We start from the raw sequence: 12,449 nt of genomic DNA, 5'->3' as shown, positions 1-12,449 counted from the left end.
AAGACAAAGAGATAGTTGTTCCTCGATTATTTACACTGAGTAAATTTCGCGGACGAAATTTTTATTTAGAGGAGAAGAGTTGTAACATCCTCCCTGTACGTAGTTTGTATGTTCTATTGCTCCGGTGACCTAATGTATGCCTGGAAAAGTCAGGATGTTTAGAACTACACTTCGATGATAGTGAATAGACATATAATGATGAAATAAATAAAAAGAAAATACAAGAAAAATTAAAGAGAAATAAAAGAGAGAAAATGAAACAAGGTTAAACGAATCGGCACCGTAGCGATGGGTGACTGCACTGGGAAGTTACGGCGAAGGCAATTGCCGATCTCAGGACTTTGGGGAACCCTCGGAATTAAATTTTGGGACATAATTAAAGGTTTATTGAAATGTAATTGATACTAGAAATATCAAAGAAAAATTAATAAATTAGTATAAAGAAAAACGAAAAATCGAGAAACAGACAAAAATCGGTGTTACCGAAAAATTGAGAATATAATCCGAAGAAGGGCATTTTGGTCATATGACACCTAGAGTTGCCTTTTGACCTCAATGTCCATCAAAAATAAATGATATTACACTTTGAAAATGTCATGAAAAATTAAAATGACGTACATTGTATGAATAGTAAAAGAAATGAGGCATAAAATGTAAATTGTCAAACTTTGATTAATTAAACAATAAAAGTAACCTAAGTGCTCCACTAACTCATGATTTAGGACACATATATGGGACTTTGGCACAGCAGATCCCATTAACTTCATCTTTTTCTTCTTCATTCTTCTTCTTGCCGAAATGGAGCTCCCAAACCAAACCTCCATGGCCGCACCTTGTGAGCTTTATCAACCCATCATCAAGCCATGATTCTCACACTTCTCTTCACTAAACCTTGTCTACACACCTTGGATAGCATATTTGGAGCAACAAGAGGCAAGTTTAGTAAGGTTTGAGTAAGCTACAAAATATGTAAATGTCCAAATCCCCTCCCTTTCTTTAGTAAACTTCATGTTTAGGTTGAGGTGAGTTGAATGGTGAAGAGAATGAAAGAATTTATTGAGTTATTGAATTGTTCAATTTTGGCAGCCATGAGAACCTAAGTTTCTTGAGTTTTTCTTACCTCTAATGGATGGAAATTAATGTTGATTTAGTCATTTTAAAATTGTAGTAATTTAGTTTCCATATATATGTATATTGAGTACTTAAATTCAAGGGTTTGGAAAGCCATTTGAATACCTTAGCAAAATGCCACTTTTGGTAACCTTTAAATTCATGAATTAATTTTTGATTTCATGAATTTCATGGATGAATTATGGTGAAGATAAATTGTGGGCAATGTATGTGAAGTAATGGTTGGGAGGTATATGTAATAATTAAGTGTTTTCATGTATATGTTATATTGAATTTAACTTTGTAAATTAGGGTTGTATAATGTATATGGAGCACTTGTATATTCTGACCAAATGGACATGATTGAGATATGATGAATGGTATAGAAGTGTTATGAATGTATAATTATAGTTTTGGGAGCAGAAGAAATGGCATTTGGGAGTGTTCTTTTATGTGCAGATTGTGTGTTGTGAAGGCAGTAGGTAAATTGAACCATAAGTGAAAATTGGTGACCCTAATTGGTATGAGACCAATGGGAAGTGAAACTAGACACAAAATAGGCTAACTTTCATGTGGAAATGTTGCTAAAATTCTGCCTAGAAACTGACCTTAAAAATGACCTAATCCGAAATTGGTAATGTGCAAGCCCAGATTTTTGACCATATGAACAGTAGTCACTAAGATGACCATAACTCACTCAAAACAGATTCAAATGACCTGAAATTTATACCATGGAAAGCTTAGACATAGAGCTACAATTCTTATGAAGACAACAAAGCCCAGAAATGGCCAGAACCAAGTCAAATTGCTTGCCCAAATTAGGGTACCAAAACTGCCAGAACTGAATTTGACCTAAAATTGACCAAATTTTACACTAAAGATGCAATCTGTAAAGGTTTAGTAAATTGACCATATCTTGGTCTATACAACTCAGAATGACCTGAAATTTGTGCCAAAAGTTCAATAATACATAGAGCTACAATTTTGCTTCTTTGACTAGAAGCTAAAAACCAAGAGAAATAGGACATTAAGCTAGACCAATTTTGCACACTAAAACTGAAAATTTGACATTTACATACAATGAAGCTTTGAAGTAATTTGGCAATAAATGCCAACTTGTGAAAAAGGTAAATTGCACTATATTAGCAGCATATTGAATTACAAATTGTGAAATGTTGATACTAGAATCAACTTATCCATGATATCTAAAAAGGTCAACATTTGCATTGACTTGTGAATTATATAATAACTAGTAAACTCTAAAAATGAAGAATTAAGTAAAATTTGTAATGTGCCCTAGTTTGCCTAGTTGACTAGTTTAGATAGGTTGGCATGCTAATAGGATTCTGACATCTATTCTGTAAATGGCTTCACGCCGTACTGTATTTTCTGGCTTATTATGCCATAATATGATTTTAATAGCCTATGGCTATGCGGATTGTGTTATTATACTCGGCTTAGTACCTGATTAATTATATAGCTTTTTAGCCACACTGTTTGCATACCGGGAGACACTTTGTGACCAATGGTGTGACGGCCCAAAGTACTAGGTACCCAGTGCTAGTATATCCGTTTATCCAGTCTGGCCAATGTATAGGCTACACAGGTAGTTAATTTAAGTGTTATTAAATTCAAACCGTTAAACTAAGTGTATTGACATGCAGTACAACTAAATTTAGTATAAATAAAATATGCTCAATAAAAACATGAAAAGCTTTAGATGAACAATCTTATTAAAGATTTCTGAAGAATTAGTATGCAAAAACTATAGGCATCGAAAATCATAAATAATTAATTTATTTTATTTTAGCTTATTTCTCTTTATAATTGGCACCACTAAGCAAAATTGTTTAGCGCATTGCTTTTGTAACGGGTAGGTATTGGAGACACAGCTGGGGAGCCCAGCAAACCTACGACCAGGTGAGATATCAGATCTGCACAGGAGTCCAGAGTCATCTGCACGGTATTGCATACATAGTAGGACTTAAGATATCTTCTATTTTGTACTTCTGTTGTATTTTGAAATTCGGCCCAGTATTTTGTAATATTATGAAAGCTCTAAAGTTTGTAATATTTTATACATATTAAATAACATGGAGATTTTTTGGATATATTTGAATTATTATGGACTGTATTATGGAACTGTTTAATGACTGTGAAAGTCTATTGACTTTACTGAGAAATTGAGACAGTGAATGAAATTGTGATTTTGAGAATACTATATTGAAACTATTTTTAACAGGTGCAGAAGGACTGTTTGTCCAATTTACAGATAGAACTTTGTCAGATTTTTATTAAAAATTTTGCAACACTCATTTTTATCAAAACATAAAATAATAAATAATCATGATATAAATTTCACACAATGGTTTCCTAAATCAAATTGAGTATTTAGAAAATAAGATAATCACAGACTACGTGCTCTGGCACGCTGTGTGGCACGCCTTACTCGGCTACACTATAGACGGGTGAGGAGTGTTACAAGAAGTTTGTCATCTTCTGTGAGGGTGGACATTTTGACTATGTAAGTGGCCAAATGGATGCGAGGGTCTGAATTTTCGATATACTTGTCAAAGTCAGGAACTTTAAACTTAGGTGGTACCACTACATCCGGTACCAATCTCAGTGAAGATACATCAACTGAACCATACATGTTCAGACCTTCTATAGCTATTAGTCTTTCCTCTAGAGCAGACAACTTCTCATTTTCTTTTTCTTTATTTTCACCCCCTGCTACATACGCCATGCCTCTGGTTGGGAAATTAGTTACAGGGTAAACTGAAGGGATTGGTATGGAAGGGTGAAACTCGGCATTTGAGACAGTCGAATGATAAGAAAAGGGTAAGTCATTATTTGAGAATGTTGGACTGACAGTGATTGTCGGATTAGCAATAGGAGGCTGGAAGTTGAAAGAGGTCGAAGCTTGATGGGAATCAACCGTCGTTGCGAGTGGGGGAGGTACTGGTAAATTTGGTTCTGGTGTAGGCCGAATGGTTTTTCTACTCTGGGACATCTCCTTCATTAGTTTCATCAACTCTAAGACTTGGTCTCTCAATTCTGAAACTTGTCCTTGTAGGTTCTGTACTTGTTCCTGGTCTTCCATTATCTTCTTTGCTTGGGAACTTGTTAAGTACACTCTTTTTGGTTGAACTGCTTGCTTGATCGGGTTTGCTTTGTTTGGAGCAATGTTGATTTCCTGTGGAAAGTTTTTATATTAGTTTTAAATTCTGTTAGAGTTAAAGATCCTGACTAGATAAAGGATATGGTAGCAGATAACGGCCAAAATGGAGTCTGCAAAAGGCAAATTGTGTCAACTTTATCATGGCATCACTTGATAGTCCAACAGTGAATAACGGGATAGGATGCATGTCTATGATACTTGTCCATATGACACATTCGTCTTTTCATATAGCCCTAACGAGGATAGTTCCCACGGGAGTTACACTATTCATTTATATTTTGCTAAACATGGTTCAAACAATTCATAAACAATCTGTTCATACGTAGCATTCTTTGCTATTGCCTAGGTTCATGAAGACCCTTTAAAATACAATGACATCTTTTGAGGTACTTATAGAGTATTTCTTCTTGTCTGTCAGGATTGAATGTCTTCAAGGCATACTCAGATTCTGGCAGCAGTTCTTGTTTCCCTTGTGCTATCATTCTTTCTAACTGGTCAACATTTTCTCTCAGCTCTTTGTGAAGGGTTGCTTGCCTTTCTTTTTCTTTCCTTTCTTTGTCACATTCTTTCAAAATGTTATTAATAAGTTATGCCTGCTCTTTCAATTGAAGCTTCTTATTTTTGCTTTCCTATTTATATTCTTCCATAAGTATTTCCTGATATTCTAGTTTCTCCTATAATTTGCCATTCTGGACTCCTGCCTCTCTCACTGCATTTTGAAGCGAGGTCTTTTCTTTCTCCCACTGTATTTCCTATCCCTCAAATTCCGTTTTTCTGCTATCACTTCTTCCCTGAGCCTTTTTACCTCCTTTTTTAGGATTTGCTGTAGGTCTTCCAACTGCCTTATACGTTCTTACAATTGTTGGTTCTTGGTGCTCGAATTCTGTAGAGAGCTGACCAACTTGGCACTAACTTCTTCTGAAAGAACTTCTCGATGAGGTGTGCTTCCCTTAGGTTCTGCTAGTTCTGAAACTTGATATCCCTGGTCTCTCCTTATTCTCCATCTGAGATAATCTTCCATGGTACTTGGTGAAGGAACGGAAGCGTGAAAAACACAAGATTATACCATTGAATTCAAAAATTTTCACCTAGGGTCACATGCACCATACAAGATTTATTTTTATCTATTTGATTTCAATAATAAACAACATATTAAAACTCTTTTAATATGTTTTTGGATCTGTATTTGCCATTTAAGATTTTAAAATTAATCAGATTAATTTTAGAACCCTAGATTAAATCAAGAACGATTACACTAACCTCTTGATGTGCTGCAGCGTGTCTGCGCCTTTGAGATTCGTCTTGAGGACACGGATGTTGTCCCTCTAGCTTGTCCACACACCAAGAACACCTATGGCAGCCCTTGAACAGCTTCTAAAGCCTTTTCTATTAATTAGAAATTCAAGTTACGCCTTTTAAGAGATTAGAGATGCAAACAGGACACTAGAAACAATTTCTAGTGTTCTTAATTCAAGAGATTGATGGCTAATCTCTTTGAATTGATGAGAGATGAAGAAGAATGGCTGGAGAGGCTCAAAGTGGCATGACAATTGAGAGGAGAGGCTGCTGGTTATGTTTTCTTTTCATAACCACACTTAAATAGCTAGGTTAACACATTAAACCCTAGCCACATGTCACCTTTTGATTAGCTCTAGGTTTAAATGACCCAATCACATTGTGCCAAGTGTCAAACCTATATTTAATCTTGATTTTAATCATCTTACATGATTAAAAAATATTTGGCAAGCTTATGTGTTAAGCCATGTGTCACCATCTCATGGTGCCACGTGTCTGCTCGTGAAATGACCAAAATGCCCCTGTGTCTTAATTTTGAGTTCTTAACCCAAAATAATTATTTTCTTCTTCTAATTAATTATATCAAATATAAATTAATTAATTAATCTCTATTAATTAATTTCTCATCAATTAAATTCATATTTAAACACTTTAAATATAAATTTAATTTATACTACACATCCAATAATCTAGATTTGGTTTCAAGTCATGCTAGGGACTTTGCTATTTAATTGCAAACCAAATCTATTTAATTAATCAATTAAACTCTTTAATTAATTAATTAAATCATATTTAAATACGTGATAACTTGTGTATGTGTGTGACTTACTAGGCTCATCACTAATTGGCAATGAGACATGATATCAACTCTTAATATCATCAGAACTCTTTCTTACCATAAATGATTTCTCTAAATCATTTTATGAACCTCATAGACCATGGTTAACACCTAGCATAGCATGCCATGGCCACCCAATTAGTAATAAGATTTACCTTAAATGAACCTATAATCATATGTTACCATGCACTAGAATCTCTCATTACAAAATCCCAACTCAAGAGTCATGGTTTATGTCAAACTCCATTTGCTATGAATATTATGTTCTCTTTTAATTCAGTTCTTGATTAAAAGATTTTTCTCATCGAAACTCTTTTACGAATAAATCTATCTGTCTGGCAGGAACTTGAAACATCAAGAACAATTAAATGAACATAGGATTTTATCTCTATTTACTTAGAGGAACAGATTCCATCTTGATCAACACCTACCTCCATATATAACTAGCAGGAGCCAACACATGCCCATATACCCATACATAGTACAAGTATGAAAGCGATATCAAACTCAAACTACCTATATACAAGATAAGCTGTGCTATCTCGGGTCTAAAGATTATATGCCTTGATATGATTTATGACAAAACATTGACAAGAGTAAACTCCATGTGCTTGTCATAAGTGTCCTAGTTCGACCTACTTATCATTTATAAGTGCCTATCATGTTTGTTATATGGCATGAGACTCACCATTCCATCTTATTTATATCTCATATAAATAACTTGGGAACAAACATGAATACAATCTTTACGGATAAGTCATGTCCTTATTATGAAGTATCCTCGATTGTGAACCTATTTATGATACTTTGTGCTAGAAATATTGTCACTCATATTCTTAACAACTTAAGAATAATATTTCTAACAAAATATCAATGGACCTTTTCTATTACACATAAATATATTATGTAAGCGGAAAAGTGGAAATGCCTTTTATTATTAAAAATATGTACAAGATACATACTAAATGATATGCTCTAGGGCATACTACTAACAATCTCCCACTAGCACTAGAGCCATTCATTACAATATCTTAGACCTATCTTCTCAAGATGTCGGTCTAGCGAGTGTGACATAGGCTTAGTGAATGGATCGGTGGATTTTCGGTGATGCTATTTTCTGCATGGCTACATCGCCTCGCCCAACTATTTCTCACGATAATGTGGTAGCGCCTTTCTATGTGTTTGGATTTACGGTGAGACCTTGGTTCCTTAGCTCAGTATGTTTGCTCCATTGTTGTCACGGTGTAATGGAGCTGGCGACTCAATGGAAGGAACTCTTGTAAGTTACATCACGAACTTCTTTATCCAAGCGACTTCCTTTGCGACATCGATGCGACAATATACTCGACCTCGATGAGTGGAATCTGCGATCGTGCTCTGTTTGGAACTCTTCCAACCGATCGCACCTCCATTACAAATGAACACATATCCAGAGGTAGACTTTCTATCATCGATATCGATTGGAAATCGAAATCGGTATAACCATCCAATTGCAAGTCTCCACCTCCATAAATCAAGAATAAATCCTTAGTTCTTCTTAAGTACTTAAGGATATTCTTGACGACTATCGATGTTCCAAACTGGATTGGATTGATACCGCTAGTCAAACTAACGACATATGCGATATCAGGCCTAGTACACAACATTGCATACATTAAACTTCCAATAGCCGAAGCATATGGAATCAGGCCATCTTATCTCTTTCTTGGTGTCTTTGGAGACATCTCTTTAGAAAGGTGGATACCATGTCTCCTTGGTAACAATCCTCTCTTGGAATCAAGCATGTTAAACCTCTTTAACACCTTTTCCAAGTATAGACTTTGGGATAAACCAATTATTCTTTTAGCTCTATCTCTATAGATGCGAATCCCAAGAATATAGGTTGCCTCCTAAGTCTTTCATGGAGAATGTATTTGACAACCATACCTTTATAGTCGTCAACATACTGTATCATTACCCATCAACGATTATGTCATCCACATATAAGACAAGGAAAGTGATAGCTTGTCACTAACCTTCTTATATACACATGGCTCATCCTCATTTTTGATAAAACCAAAAGATTTAATGGCTTCATCAAAACGGATGTTCCAACTCCTCGAAGCTTGTTTCAACCCATAAATGGATCGCTTTAGCTTGCATACCTTGGAACCATCTTGGGATTCAAATCCCTTAGGTTGTTCCATGAAAATGTTTTCTTCAATGTATCCATTAAGAAAAGTTGTTTTGACATCCATCGCCAAATCTCATAATCAAAGTATGCAGATATTGCTAATAAAATCCTAATTGATTTAAGCATGGCAACAGGAGAGAAAGTCTCCTCATAGTCTATTCCTTGCCTTTGGCGAAACCCTTTCGCTACTAGCCTTGCCTTATAGGTCTCTACCTTTCCATCAGAACCAATTTTCTTCTTGAAAACCCATTTGTTCCCTATAGGTACAATACCTTTAGGTGGGTCAACAAGATCCCAAACTTGATTCTTATACATGGAATCAATCTCGGATTTCATAGCATCAATCCATTTTGAAGAGTCTATATCTGATATAGCTTCTTCATAGGTAAGTGGATCATCTCCATGATCTACTTCTTCATGAGTAGACAACTCTTGTTCTTCTTCATAAAGAAAACCATATCTCAGGTGGGTGAGATACAGTTGTTCTACGAGGAACATTTGTAGATGTTACATCAATGGGTATAGGTTGACTAGATGGATCTATATCCATCGATGCATTGGTTGGTCAGAATTCCCCAATTCTAACTCTATTTGTCTTCCTTTGCCTCCTTCTTGAACAAACTGTTGTTCAAGAAATGTGGCATTTCTACTTATCACAACCTTTTGTGAAGTAGGCAAATAAAAATAATATCCAAAACTATCTTTTGGATATACAACAAATCGACCTTTGTCTGATCTGGTCTCCAATTTATCAGTGTTCAGCTTTTTGATATAATTTGGACAACCCCAAATCTTAACATGCTTAAGATTTGGTTTTCTTCCATGCCATATCTCATAAGGTGTGGAAGAAACTGATTTTGATGGAAACCTATTCAGAATATATAAAGCTGATTCAAATGCAAATCCCCAAAAGGAGATTGGCATATCAGTATAGCTCAACATACTAAGTACCAAATCCAATAGGGAATGATTTCACCTTACAGATACACCATTCATTTGTGGTGTTCTGGAGGAGTCGGTGAGAAACAATGCCATGCTCTCTCAAGTATTCATCAAATTCGGTACTCAAATATTCACCTCCACGATCTGATCGAAGAGCTTTAATATTTTTTCCTGTTTGATTTTCTACTTCAGATTTAAATTCTTTGAACTTTTCAAAGGATTCATGTTTGTATTTCATCAAATACAAATACCCAAACCTTGATTTATCATCAGTAAAGGTAATAAAATAATGAAAGCCCCCTCTAGCCATTTCTTTAAACGGACCACATACATCACTATGTATTAGTTCCAAAATATTTTCAGCTCTTAGCCCTTGTCCAACAAAGGGTGATCTAGTCATTTTGCCTTGAAGGCAAGATTCACAAGTTGGAGTAGGCTCAGAGCCCAATGAGGATAGAATCCCCATTTTCTCCAATTTTGCAATCCTATCTTCTGCAACATGACATAACCTTAAGTGCCAAATATATTTTGAACTTGAGTTGGTTTTCACCATGGTATTGCATTCATTTAGATTACTATACTCTAGCCAGTGGAAACACTTTCTTACTGACAATGGAAACACTTTCCTGTTGGCAATGGAAACACTTTCCTGTTGGCAGTGGAGACACTTTCCTTTGCCTTTATCAGCTTTAATCTTCCTTTTCTGTTTAGCTATTTTCTTGGAAGGACCAGGAATCTGAGATTTCTTTTTCTTGTTGCGCTTCTTCTTGTTGAACTTTCCAGTAGAAGAAGATGCAATCAAAGCTACCTCTTTTCCTTTATTGCCCGGCATATTCTTTTGGGCAATAACCAGCATGTTGAGTAATTCAGCTAAGGTGCATTCTGTTTAGTCATATGGAAATTTGTCACAAAATTCCCAAAGACTCGAGGAAGGGATGAAGGATCAAATCCGTTTGTAGTTGGAAATCCATGTTGAAGTCAAGATGTTCCAAGCTGCTCAATCACGAATCATCTTGTGGACATGATCCCCAACATTACATCCCTCGGACATCCTCATACGGAATAGCTGTTTAGATATCTCATACCTAGCATTCTGCTTGTGCTCACCATACAACTCTTGTAGGTGAAGGAGGATCTCACTAGCACTCTGCATGTTCTCATGTTGCTTCTGTAACTCATTACTCATGGAAGCAAGCATGTAACACTTAGCTCTCATATCATGCTCCTTCCACTTGTCCAAAGTATCATGTTCCTCTTGTGTGGCCTCTGGAGGTAAGAGACCAGGAACATTTGAATCTAGAACATATCCTATATGTTCAAGGTTCAAGACAAGTTTCAAATTTCTTAGCCAATCATGATTAGGTCCTGTCAACTGTTGTGATCAAGTATGCTTGCAAGGATATTGGATGGTGGTGGTTGTTTTGTGCTCATTTTTATCGAGAAAATTAACTGCAGAAAATAACCAGATTAATTAGTAAATGTATCATGTAATTAACCAAAATGATTATGGTCTTTTAATCAAATTGGTCCTCCCACTAACTTAGCGAATCCTACACTTCCAAAGTAGAAAACGGAAATCCTAGTTGGATGGATTTCTAGTGGGTGATTGAATTCTTATAATTCTATTGATCATCCTCAGGTACATCCATTATTGGAATTACAATAAACTATAAGTGAGCAACTCCTTGCCCATCACATCTCATGTGAGGTTCAATCCTTTTACTAGCCCCTAATGCTCAAAATCTCGGTACATCCAATATTGACTTATCTTGCATTAGTTAAGTTGATCCCATTGAGCAGTAATTATGCAAATAATTTTAATGTCCTCAGTACATCCAATATTGGCCACCAAACCATTTACATATTTACAACATCTCATGCTTAACAATTATTCTTAAGAAAATCTCTTAAATTAATTGCATCTCATGCAACTATTTAAAATTTCTTAAAATAATTGCCCCAATGGAGGGCTTATGTTATAATTACTTTAATTATAGCATTTCCAACTTAATCATTTGTTTGGAAGATTTTATAGCCATCCTAATTACTATTAAGGTCTCACTTTGCACATTATCAATTTAGCATGCATATATCATATAATTGCATACATTCCCATACATCTCATGCATTCATGGATAAGCGATAAATAAGGTATGAACATGGACTTTCTAAGGGATTCAATTCTGAGCCACCAAGAATTGAATCAGGGCATTCCTAGGTGCATTTCATTCATTCATTTTACAAGAGTTGCTCAAGGAGTACATAATCAACACTTGATATTGAATTCCTCACACTGGTCCCACCAATGCTCTTGACCTCCTTGAACTTCTTGCAATCCAATATTACATAGTAATCCTTGGCATACCAAGGCGAATTTACAAGAACTTAAACAAATGAAATTACAACCCAAAAATATTACAAACTTAATAATACATGCCCAAAATAAATTAAAATAAATTAATTAATTTACAATCCCAAAGAAACATAAAAGAAATAAATCCAATCACATTGGTCTTTTATAGTCCATGATCATCCATCATGCATATCACTATTTAACAATTAAATAAAACATACATTCTTAAATTAAATTGAATATCTCATATTCAACTTAAAATTCCAGATTTGAATATGATTCAAATAAATTTAAAAATTCAGATTTGAATCTCATTCAAACAAATTTAAAAATTCAGATTTGAATCACATTCAAACAACTTCAAAAATTCAGATTTGAATCACATTCAAACATTTTTAAAAATCAGATTTGAATCACATTCAAATATTTTTAAAAATCAGATCTGAATTTTATTGAATCAATTTTAAAAATCAGATTTAAATATGATTCAAACAACTTTAAAAATTCAGATTTGAATCTCATTCAAACAACTTTTAAAATTCAGATTTGAATCACA

The sequence above is a fragment of the Hevea brasiliensis genome, chromosome 7, assembly GCF_030052815.1.
Source record: "Hevea brasiliensis isolate MT/VB/25A 57/8 chromosome 7, ASM3005281v1, whole genome shotgun sequence".
In the NCBI taxonomy this organism is placed as follows: Eukaryota; Viridiplantae; Streptophyta; class Magnoliopsida; order Malpighiales; family Euphorbiaceae; genus Hevea; species Hevea brasiliensis.
Note: the sequence above shows the minus strand (reverse complement) of the source record.